At 40.9% G+C, this 13,119-nt stretch overlaps 1 protein-coding gene across 1 annotated transcript in view; it reads left to right on the top strand.

The window, feature by feature from the left end:
* The window catches only part of LOC126092558 (protein-L-isoaspartate(D-aspartate) O-methyltransferase), a 114,071-nt gene that overhangs the window by 58,881 nt on the left and 42,071 nt on the right, over positions 1-13,119 (top strand). The window lies entirely within an intron of this gene.

Raw genomic sequence — 13,119 nt, 5'->3', positions numbered from 1 at the left:
ACGATTCTGAGACAGTCTTGCTTGTTGATTTCTGAACCTCTGCTATTGGACTGAGAAATGTAGGACCCCTAAATCCTAGGGTAGTGGAGTACATGTGGCTTGCACAATGGGGGTTTATTAGAAAAGAGAAATCCCTCCACAGGCCTCAAAAGATGCGTTCTGAGTCCAGACAGGGTAACATTCATCACAGCAGATCGGAGAAAGAAAATGTTAATATAGTATTAGTTGAAGGCAGGAACATCAATGGAAAGATACCAGAACTAATCTCACATATAAATGGTAACAATGCCCTGATAATAAGAGCAAAAAGCTGGACGAAAACTTATATTAATACTAATGAAATTCTAAATTCACCTGGGATGTATATTGCAAAGATAGGTAAACTGCTGGTGATGGAGGCGTGTTTATAGCTTTAAAAAATATAGTAATATCAAGTGAGATTAGTACAGGTGTGGAATGTGAAATAATTTAAATGATTATAAGTGTTATAGGTGGATCAAACATAACAATAGTGTACTTTTATATTGACCCCTGTGTTGGCAGCAGCAGTAGCAGTGGTGGATCAGATGGCGGGAAACTTGGAGAATGTTTCACATAAATTTCCTGGTCATATTATAGCTTTAGGTGGAGATTTCGACTTGCCAGCTATAGAATGGGAGACAAATGGTTTGGGCAGGTGGTAGGGATAGGGATGTCTTACATGAAAATTACCTTCAGCAGTTAATCAGAACAGACTCATGACGATAGCATCTTATATCTCCCGGTGACAGACACATCCAGACGTCTTGACTCAGCATAGAAGAGGGAATCGGCAATTATAAGACCTTTGGAGAATCACTGAATACTGCTGTAAATAGGAATACAAAGAAAGGTAGGATGATCTTTCTGTTGAGCAAGAGCGACAAGAAACAATTTCAGATTACCTTACAACTCAACATGAAAATTGCATCTCCAGCACTGCCAATGTTGATCATCAATGGACAAAATTCAGTAGCATTGTATGATTCATATTGCTTTTCGGAACACACCGGCAGCTCTGCTCCATTGCAATCAGCTGTTGCCAAATGGACAACCAAGTTTAAATGTGGTTGCCAAGACAGCTGAGATGATGGTCCACGTAGTAGTCAAGTGCCAGAAATTACAGTAAAAATGTATTAAATGGTCATTAAGGATTGCCAACTGAAACTACGAGAAATTTCTGAAGCTGCGGGGATATTATCTGCCCAGGCATATCACATTTTAACAGTGGAATTGGATACGAGAAAATTATCTGCAAGATTAGTGCAGCAACTCGTAAGACAAGATCAGAAATGCATCAAAATGGAAAATTTGACCTACTTTCAGAACACCACTGCTTGAATACTGCTCAGCAGTGTGGGATCCGTACCAGATAGGGTTGATAGAAGAGAGAGAGAAGATCCAGCTAAGAGCAGCGCGCTTTGTTACAGGATCATTTAGTAATCGCGAAAGCATAACGGAGATGATAGATAAACTCCAGTGGAAGACACTCAGTAGCTCTGTACAGGCTTTTATTGAACTTTCGAGAACATATCTTCACTGAGGAGTCAAGCAGTATATTGCTCCCTCCTACGTATATCTCGCGAAGAGACCATGAGGATGAAATCGGAGAGATTAGAGCCCACACAGAGGCATACCGACAATCCTTCTTTCCACAAACAATACGAGACTGGAATAGAAGGGAGAACCGATAGAGGTACTCAAGGTACCCTCCGCCACACACTGTCAGGTGGCTTGCGGAGTATAGATGTAGATGTAGACTGGAATTCGGTAGTAGGAAAAGGGAGAGGAGGAAACGTAGTAGGTGAATATGGATTGGGACTAAGAAATGAAAGAGGAAGCCGTCTGGTAGAATTTTGCACAGAGCACAACTTAATCATAGCTAACACTTGGTTCAAGAATCATAAAAGAAGGTTGTATGCATGGAAGAATCCTGGAGATACTAAAAGGTATCAGATAGATTATATAATGGTAAGACAGAGATTTAGGAACCAGGTTTTAAATTGTAAGGCATTTCCAGGGGCAGATGTGGAATCTGACCACACTCTATTGGTTATGAACTGTAGATTAAAACAAAAAACTGCAAAAAGGTGGGAATTAAGGAGATGGGACCTGGATAAACTGACTAAACCAGAGGTTTTACAGAGTTTCAGGGAGAGCATAAGAGAACAATTGACAGAAATGGGGGAAAGAAATACAGTAGAAGAAGAATGGGTAGCTTTGAGAGATGAGGTAGTGAAGGCAGCAGAGGATCAAGTAGGTAAAAAGACAAGGGCTAGTAGAAATCCTTGGGTAACAGAAGAAATATTGAATTTAATTGATGAAAGGAGAAAATATAAAAATGCAGTAAATGAAGCAGGCAAAAAGGAGTACAAATGTCTCAAAAATGAGATTGACAGGAAGTGCAAAATGGCTAAGCAGGGATGGCTAGAGGACAAATGTAAAGTTGTAGAGGCTTATCTCACTAGGGATAAGATATACTGCCTACAGGAAAATTAAAGAGACCTTTGGAGATAAGAGAACCACTTGTATGAACATCAAGAGCTCTGATGGAAACCCAGTTCTAAGCAAAGAAGGGAAAGCAGAAAGGCGGAAGGACTATATAGAGGGTCTATACAAGGGCGACGTACTTGACAATTTTATGGAAATGGAAGAGGATGTAGATGAAGATGAAATGGGAGATACGATACTGCGTGAAGAGTTCTACAGAGCACTGAAAGACATGAGTCAAAACAAGGCCCCGGGAGTAGACAACATTCCATTAGAACTACTGACGGCCTTGGGAGAGCCAGTCCTGCCAAAACTCTACCATCTGGTGAGCAAGATGTATGAGACAGGCGAAATACCCTCAGACTTCAAGAATAATATAATAATTCCAATCCCAAAGAAAGCAGGCATTGACAGATGTGAAAATTACCGAACTATCAGTTTAATAAGTCACGACTGCAAAATACTAATGCGAATTCTTTACAGACAAATGGAAAAACTGGTAGAAGCTGACCTCTGGGAAGATTAGTTTGTATTCCGTAGAAATATTGGAACACGTGAAGCAATGCTGACCCTACGACTTAGAAGCTAGATTAAGGAAAGGCAAACCTACGTTTCTGCATTTGTAGACTTGGAGAAAGCTTTTGACAATGTTGACTGGAATACTCTCTTTCAAATTCTAAAGGTGGCAGGGGTTAAAATACAGGGAGCGAAAGGTTATTTACAATTTGTACAGAAACTAGATTGCAGTTATAAAGAGTCGAGGGACATGAAAGGGAAGCAGTGGTTGGGAAGGGAGTGAAACAGGGTTGTAGCCTCTCCCCGATGTTATCCAATCTGTATATTGAGCAAGCAGAGACAGCAAAGGACTTGGGAAAGCAGTTGAACAGAATGGTGTCTTGAAAGGAGGATGAACATCAACAAAAGCAAAACGAGGATAATGGAATGTAGTCAAATTAAGTCGGGTGATGCTGAGATTCGGAAATGAGACACTTAAAGTAGTAAAGGAATTTTGCTATTTGGGGAGCAAAGTAGCTGATGATGGTCGAAATAGAGAGGATATAAAATGTAGACTGGCAATGGCAAGGAAAGCGTTTCTGAAGAAGAGAAATTTGTTAACATCGAGTATAGATTTAAGTGTCAGGAAGACGTTTCTGAAAGTATTTGTATGGAGCGTAGCCATGTATGGAAGTGAAACACGGACGATAACTAGTTTGGACAAGAAGAGAATAGAAGCTTTCGAAATGTGGTGCTACAGAAGAATGTTGAAGATTAGATGGGTAGATCATATAACTAATGAAGAGGTATTGAATAGGATTGGGGAGAAGAGAAGTTTGTGGCACAACTTAACTAGAAGAAGGGATTGGTTGGTAGGACATGTTCCGAGGCATCAAGGAATCACCAGTTTAGTATTGGTGGTAAGCGTGGAGGGTGAAAATCGTAGAGGGAGACCAAGAGATGAATACACTAAGCAGATTCAGAAGGATGTAGGTTGCAGTAGGTACTGGGAGATGAAGGAGCTTGCACAGGATAGAGTAGCATGGAGAGCTGCATCAAACCAGTCTCAGGACTGAAGACGACAACAACAACAACAACAACTATTATGACAATAATATTTTAACTTAATTATGATCACAAAAAATTATTAGAGTTATTGAAATGCATTATGAAGTACTTGAAAAAAATTATAATTAAGTAATTTACATTCTCTCAGCGTCAAATTTTAGATTTTAACTGCTTTTAACAATCAGATTTTTGTTACACATATAATTCCTTTATCATTTTACCGACATGTGTTCTGTACTTGACATTGTTTTGAGTTATGTTATATGTTTAATTGTATTTGGAACTATGGAAAGACTAGGAGTATAACAGTGTTTACATGACAAAAAACATTGGTTCTACAAAATTCGGCAATAATGGTATTAATTAGTCTAGCATGTAACACAATGAATCAATAGTTACAGTGAGTGGAAAGTTGAAGTTGCAGTAATAAACAGTTACGTACATAGTACAAGGTGTATCAGAATTTTTTTTATTAGAAGAGTGTATTGTATTCTACAGTTAGTTCTGCATTTTGCTGATTCAGTCATGGTAATGTCTAATGGTTTGTTTACAAAAAGTGAGTTCAGTGATAGCAACATTTTTTACACTACATGGTTTCTGGTACAGGTTCATTCATTCTAAAGAAGTATGGTACCAAAAGCTATGTTTAACAGATTAAAAATTAGTTGTGGGCAGAAGTCAAGAATTGAGTCATATGTCATTGCCTTGTCACACTTTTCATTAGTACTGTGTCAGTTAATTTCCTCTATAAGTTCATGTTCTCCAATTAGATGTGCAAGTAATTATCCAGAGTAGAATTACATTTGGTAGTTAACTTCATGTTTTGTTACATGATGGGGTTAAGTTTCACTGCCAAGCTGGGTCTTATTTGTGCAGGGAATTTAATTGAAATCTTTTATTTGAAACAGGTTTAAGAGGGCTGTCAGAGCTGGTTTTGCACTTTAGAAATATGAGAAATTGAATGTACATTACGCAAGGCAGTAATTGTGAAACCATACCCAACAGTCAACCATATAGCTTTATTCTGTAGCGAATACTGAGAACAGTGATTTATGTGAAGTTGGCTAAAGGTAGGTAAAAACTTTTGAAAAGAAAATAACTATGTGAAATCACAATAACCATTCAATTAAGAATGAAGAAAGCTTCACATTGATGAATATAAGATTTATCAGTATGCAAACTAAAATTTAAAGTTAAGACTAACTCATAACAAACATACTCAGTTTTCATACCTACAAATGATCCACTGGGTTTGAGTGAGAACAGAAAATATGAGACTGACGAAAGTGCAGTGGCTGCCAAGATTGGACGTATGTGTTAAATGTGGTCAGAACATCAACATCGGCTTAAACACAAACAAAAATGATTCATATAAACAGTCTGGTCATGGTAAATGGAAGATAACCCTAGTCTCAATTATCTAAAAGCATCAGAGCGGCCAATAAATTGGAGATGGGAAATGTGCAATGGTATTTAATCATCTTGCAACATACAATTTTCAGATTCTTTGATTTGGTGTAAAGGAGACATGCCAAGATATACAATAAGTAATATTTTTAAAGGAAATACAAAAGTTTACGTCGTTTTATATACATTTATGAGATACTGCTACGCAAATGCATACTACAGTTGCCAGAATATAAACATTAAAATGTATGATTACCTTGCTCAGACTGTGAAACTGTCTTCAATGAATTCTTCAATAGAATAGTATCACTTTTCCACCAGAGGAGTATAGAGTTATCTTTTCAGTTAACTAAGCTCCATGTTAAGGATTTTATTTTAACATAAGATTTCAAATCAACATACTCTGGTGTTAGGAAGAATAGTTTTAAATGGTTTGTTGGGAGTTTAAAATTCTCTCTGTGATGACTGCTGTAGTTGTAGCTAAAACGGAAAGAGTTATGCTGAACCACACAGAACTTGACTTAAGACCTAAGATTTACAATTTTCGTTTATAATGAGTGTTTATATTGTAATATGTCCATTTTCTCTGAGGTGTTCATGACACCTCCAAGGGGCATCACCAAGGAATAAATGTCCATGTCCAGCAAGTCCTACGTTGCTCACTACACTGCACCCTTCCCCCTATTGTGTATGTCACCACACATGTGCCACCTGAAAAGGTCAAGGACTGGTGCATGCACAGTGTTCCACACTACATAAAATATTTATAAGAGATGTAACCATATTTCACCAGCATGAGCATCCTTATTAGAACACAAGTCATTTTCACGAATAACCTATGTTACACTACAGATTCCCTCACTGAGACAAAAGACGTAATGCAAAACTCCTTTAACACACTCTTCACAATTAAATGCACAGTAACATACACTGAAGTGCCAAAGAAACTGGTATAGGCATGCGTATTCAAATACAGAGATATGTAAACACACAGAATAAGGTGGTGTGGTCGGCAACACCTATATAAGACAACAAGTGTCTGGCGCAGTTGTTAGATTGGTTACTGTTGCTACAATGGCAGGTTATCAAGATGTAAGTGAGTTTGATGCATAAGCGACGGGACTCAGCATCTCTGAGGTAACGATGAAGTGGGGATTTTCCTGTACGACCATTTCACGAGTGTATCATGAATATCAGGAATCTGGTAAAACATCAGATCTCTGACGTTGCTGCGGCCAGAAAAAGATCCTGCAGGAAAGGGACCAACGATGACTGAAGAAAATCGTTCAATGTGGCTGAAGTGCAAACCTTCCACAAATTACTGCAGATTCCAGTGCTAGGCCATCAACAAGTGTCAGCGTGCGAACCATTCAACACAACATCATCGATATGGGCTTTTGCAGCCGAAGGCCCACTCATGTACCTTTGATGATTGCATCACACAAAGCTTTATGCCTCGGTTGGTCCTGTCAACACCAACATTGGACTTTCGATGACTGGAAGCATGTTGCCTGGTCGGACAAGTCCGGTTTCAAATTGTATCGAGTGGATGGGTATGGAAACAACTTCATAAATCCATGAACCCTGCATGTCAGTAGGGGACTGTTCAAATTGGTGGAGGCACTGTAATGGTGCGGGGCATGTGCAATTTGTAACATAGCAAGTTATTATGAAATAACATTCGATGCAATAAGGCATGTAGCACAGTGGCTTGAGGATAGCTATGTTTTTTCTTCGCTCTGACTCATAGTTCAGCTGATCTTTCCAGCTGTGAGAATGATCTCAAGTAACATTCAGTCGATACGCAAATTCATACACCCTACGAATCTAAATAAACCATAGTAATTATCATCTGATTTTGTACACAATTGGTACACAATCTTTTGTTACTAAGGAAGGGATCATGTCCAAAATTCATATTTTTTATCTGTTATAGTTACGGAGACTAGAAAATTACTTAAATGTCCTAAAACCAACACTTATGTTTCAAAACTCAATTAGGACCAATAACCAATGTTTTTTATTATCATCTAAAGTCATATCATCTGAAGTCATAACAAAGCTCAAAGTATATAAAATCACATACTGTAATTGGAATTTTATTTTCAAAACTCTAATTACTCTATGTTTTGTAGTATAAAAATCATTCAAAATTATAATTTGCTTATTATTTTTGGGTGTGAATACATCGAAATGAATGAGTATATGCAGGACGTATGTTATAACTTAACATCATATTGTGTAAAACCTTATAAAATTTAACTGTGGGAAACTTGTTTTGCAACCACAATGCTGATGACATATGTCGATGTGTGCTTGCTTTTGTAAGAGAGCAGCCAGAATAAAAGTCTGAAGTGGAAAAAGTTTCTATATTACTTTAAAGAATATTTTGCATTTTGTTCTATTTTATTAAACAATATATTAGAAATTGAAATTGTAATAACGTCAAGGACTATCAGATTAGTGGTTGGCTAAAGCAAGTTTTGCCGCGAGAGTGATCTGGAAGGACCATTCTGATTGGTCATTCAGATCAATATTCAATCAGAATTAAGCGGTTCCCACATGTAGATAGATAGATAGGCAGAGAGGAGAGGAGCATCGAGAGAGTCGCTCACTATCCTGCTTCCAGGCAGAGAGGAGAGGAGCATCGAGAGAGTCGCTCACTAACCTGCTTCCGAGTAACACCATGCTAGATGTCTCAGCGAAAATAGTATTTAAAATGAAGAGCTAGTGCGATTATTTCAGATAGAATGTGTCGTGACTAAAGCAGTTTAAGTTACAAACATTTTGAGGAAAGTGTGATGTTTTGGAACTAATTAGTTGAAGTTTTATGAACGTGTGATCTTTTGGTCGTATAGACAATTCCGTGTGGCATATTCTGTGTTCTTGATGGAATACTTTGGCGAGCACTTTTGACATAGAAGACCATTGAAATGACCAAAAGTTAGACTAGTGCTGGGTCAATGACTGTTAGATCGCAAAAATTCATTGGGGCGGACATGCAGGAATCCTATCTGCTTTTATGTGTGAAATATGTTGGATAAACAGTGAACTTGGAATGATAAAGGATTTACATCATTAAATATGGGCTTGATAGCCATATTCTTGTGCTTCCTTATGAATAAGATGATGATAATAGATCTTTCAAATGTTTACTGCAAATAAACTGCATTCTCCTACCGCCCAAAATTTATGAAAATGAACTTGCAGGAACTGATTTGCAACTTGAGTTACGCAGCCTAGAGGTAAGTGAACTGTTCAATGAAAATGAGTGATAGAGCATAAGGAGACGACAGAAAGAGTGACCGACTGACCCCGCCCCACCACAGTTGGTGCATTTAGTGTCCGGGAAATGATAAGTTCAAGCGTATATGGACTTCAAAAGCAGCAGTGTAACTAACCCGATAAATGAAAGACCCACACGTGCATAAAGTAACTTTAATAGGACAGCAGTAGCAAAGTGGAGGATATAGCAGTGAGAACGACCGGTGTAGAAAGCGGCTGACGACGTCGGCAACAGCTGAACATCATGTGGCAAGGAGCAACAGCAGCCGGGAGTCTGCAGCAGCTGGCAGCAGTGGCCAGAGTGTGGACCCAGAAATTACACCTGTGGGGGCAGAGCTTGATGAATGGACCTGCTGTAACATCTCTCCATGCTGATGACGATAGAGAAAAGCTAAGTAGTACTCAACTTCATTTTTGTGTGTGTGTGCATGCAAAGAAACTAGAAAAGATGGCGGAAAATAATAACCCTGAGATAGTAAACGAGAAAGTGGGGGTGGATTTAGATAAAGCAAAATATGAAGATGATTCAGTGACTGGTGAGTTTAGTTTTGATGTATCACAAGCAAATGATAGTGGTTTGCCAGATTCAGACTGTGTTTATTATGGGACAGATAATGAGCAGAACATTTTTTGAAGTTAATGGATTGGGTGCTGAGATGGACACTAGAATGAGTGGGTTGCATTCTGAAGTTAATCAAGGGTTTACTAACTTGTCAGTAAAAATGGAATCCAGAATGGAAAATAAAATTTCATGGAAAAATGGTATGACTTTATTTAGTGATAGTATAAGTGGTGAGATTGCTTAGGTAAAACAATAGTGTAATCATGCTGTTGTAACAGTAAAAAGTGAATTGACATCTCAAATTAAGCAATTTGCTGATGACAACAATCAGTTAAAAGAACAAGTCAATTCAGAGTTAGATAAAATGCAGAAACAAGTCAATAATGTGGAAAAACAATGTGAGGATAATCACAATGGAAAATCAAATTAAGGAAGGAAAAGATGTCTGTGCGAAATTTGGAGTGCAAGTGGCTACTAATAGTACTAACCTGGAAACTAACATCAATCAGTTTAGTACAGATGTACATGAACAACAGTGTAACCAATAACAAAGATGATGTGACTTACCAAATGAGAGTGCTGGCAGGTCGACAGACACACAAACGAACACACACATACACACAAAATTCAAGCTTTCGCAACAAACTGTTGCCTCATCAGGAAAGAGGGAAGGAGAGGGAAAGACAAAAGGATGTGGGTTTTAAGGAAGAGGGTAAGGAGTCATTCCAGTCCCGGGAACGGAAAGACTTACCTTAGGGGGAAAAAGGGACGGGTATACACTCGCACACACACACACATATCCATCCACACATATACAGACACAAGCAGACATATTTAAAGACAAAGAGTTTGGGCAGAGATGTCAGTTGAGGCAGAAGTGCAGAGGCAAAGATGTTGTTGAATAACAGGTGAGGTATGAGTGGCAGCAACTTTAAATTAGCGGAGATTGAGGCCTGGTGGATAACGGGAAGAGAGGATATATTGAAGAGCAAGTTCACATCTCCGGAGTTCGGATAGGTTGGTGTTGGTGGGAAGTATCCAGATAACCCGGACGGTGTAACACTGCGCCAAGATGTGCTGGCCGTGCACCAAGGCATGTTTAGCCACAGGGTGATCCTCATTACCAACAAACACTGTCTGCCTGTGTCCATTCATGCGAATGGACAGTTTGTTGCTGGTCATTCCCACATAGAATGCATCACAGTGTAGGCAGGTCAGTTGGTAGATCACGTGGGTGCTTTCACACGTGGCTCTGCCTTTGATTTTGTACACCTTCCGGGTTACAAGACTGGAGTAGGTGGTGGTGGGAGAGGCATGGGACAGGTTTTACACCGGGGGTGGTTACAAGGGTAGGAGCCAGAGGGTAGGGACGGTGGTTTAGGGATTTCATAGGGATGAACTAAGAGGTTACGAAGGTTAGGTGGACGGCGAAAAGACACTCTTGGTGGAGTGGGGAGGATTTCATGAAGGATGGATCTCATTTCAGGGCAGGATTTGAGGACTTAAAGTTCCCATCTCTGGCTGCAACCTTTCTTTCCATCAGTTCCTATACCAGTTCCAAACTGAACAATCCATTGCCCTCACCCACCTAATCCTTCACCTACACATCAACTCAGCCAATGAACACACCCGTCAACTCCTATCCTTAATAAAAGTCCTCAATCTTTCCTCTCCCACATCCACACCGGCTATTCACAGCATGCTCCTACAGGCCAACCGCAAATTAGAACAGCATGCCACCCTTCACCTCAAAAAACTGTCCAATCTCCTGGTTTCCCACCTCTGGAAAGGCAACTCACTCACCCTTCACAACCTTTCCAGCAAACCTCAACCACCTCTCATTGCACACAAACCCAGTCTCTCCCATCTACTCAATCTCCCACTTCCAGCTCCACTCCCTCCAAAACCTCAAAATCCCAATCAACACAATCTGGTACCACAACACCCTAATTCAGTAGTTAACCTTTCCTCCAAACCTCTCTCCCAATCCGAAACCTCTGTCCTATCCAAAGGCCTCACCTTCAGCCCCACTCCCAGATTCAACCAAACAGCCCTCGTCAAAGATTTACTGTCCTACACTCGTACTCTCTGCTGGAAGTATCACTTTGCCACGAAGAAAAATGATCCTAATCCTACCCCTAATGATCCAACTCCCCAAGACACTATCCAAATTGAACCCTGCCTGGAACAGTTCCGTCCTCCGTCACAGCGGGACCCACCTCCTCTTCCTCAAAATCACCCTCTCCAAACCTTCCAGGAATTTCTGACTTCCAGCCTTGCCTCTCAATCCTTCTTAAAAAACCTTAATCCTACTCCCAACATCACCACTGCTGAAGCCCAGGCTATCCGTGATCTGAAGGCTGACCGGTCCATCGTCATTCTTTCGGCGGACAAGGGTTCCACGACCGTGGTACTTGATCGTCGGGAGTATGTGGCTGAGGGTCTGCGTCAGCTTTCAGACAACACCACATACAAAGTTTGCCAAGGTAATCCCATTCCTGATGTCCAGGCAGAGCTTCAAGGAATCCTCAGAACCTTAGGCCCCCTACAAAACCTTTCACCTGACTCCATCAACCTCCTGACCCCACCGACACCCCACACCCCTACCTTCTACCTTCTTCCTAAAATTCACAAACCCAATCATCCCGGCTGCCCCATTGTAGCTGGTTACCAAGCCCCCACAGAACGTATCTCTGCCTACGTAGATCAACACCTTCAACCCATTACATGCAGTCTCCCATCCTTCATCAAAGACACCAACCACTTTCTCGAACGCCTGGAAGCCTTACCCAATCCGTTACCCCCAGAAACCATCCTTGTAACCATTGATGCCACTTCCTTATACACAAATATCCCACACATCCAGGGCCTTGCTGCGATGGAGCACTTCCTTTCACGCTGATCACCTGCCACCCTACCTAAAACCTCTTTCCTCATTACCTTAGCCAGCTTTATCCTGACCCACAACTTCTTCACTTTTGAAGACCAGACATACCAACAATTAAAGGGAACAGCCATGGGTACCAGGATGGCCCCTTCGTACGCCAACCTATTCATGGGTCGCTTAGAGGAAGCCTTCTTGGTTACCCAGGCCTGCCAACCCAAAGTTTGGTACAGATTTATTGATGACATCTTCATGATCTGGACTCACAGTGAAGAAGAACTCCAGAATTTCCTCTCCAACCTCAACTCCTTTGGTTCCATCAGATTCACCTGGTCCTGCTCCAAATCCCATGCCACTTTCCTTGATGTTGACCTTCACCTGTCCAATGGCCAGCTTCACACGTCCGTCCACATCAAACCCACCAACAAGCAACAGTACCTCCATTACGACAGCTGCCACCCATTCCACATCAAACGGTCCCTTCCCTACAGCCTAGGTCTTCGTGGCAAACAAATCTGCTCCAGTCCGGAATCCCTGAAGCATTACACCAACAACCTGACAACAGCTTTCGCATCCCGCAACTACCCTCCCGACCTGGTACAGAAGCAAATAACCAGAGCCACTTCCTCATCCTCTCAAACCCAGAACCTCCCACAGAAGAACCACAAAAGTGCCCCACTGGTGACAGGATACTTTCCGGGACTGGATCAGATTCTGAATGTGGCTCTCCAGCAGGGATACGACTTCCTCAAATCCTGCCCCGAAATGAGATCCATCCTTCATGAAATCCTCCCCACTCCACCAAGAGTGTCTTTCCGCCATCCACCTAACCTTCGTAACCTCTTAGTTCATCCCTATGAAATCCCTAAACCACCGTCCCTACCCTCTGGCTCCTACCCTTGTAACCGCC

The sequence above is a fragment of the Schistocerca cancellata genome, chromosome 7 (assembly GCF_023864275.1).
Source record: "Schistocerca cancellata isolate TAMUIC-IGC-003103 chromosome 7, iqSchCanc2.1, whole genome shotgun sequence".
In the NCBI taxonomy this organism is placed as follows: Eukaryota; Metazoa; Arthropoda; class Insecta; order Orthoptera; family Acrididae; genus Schistocerca; species Schistocerca cancellata.
The sequence above is the reverse complement of the archived record's forward strand: the minus strand, read 5'-3'. Positions and strand labels throughout refer to the sequence as shown.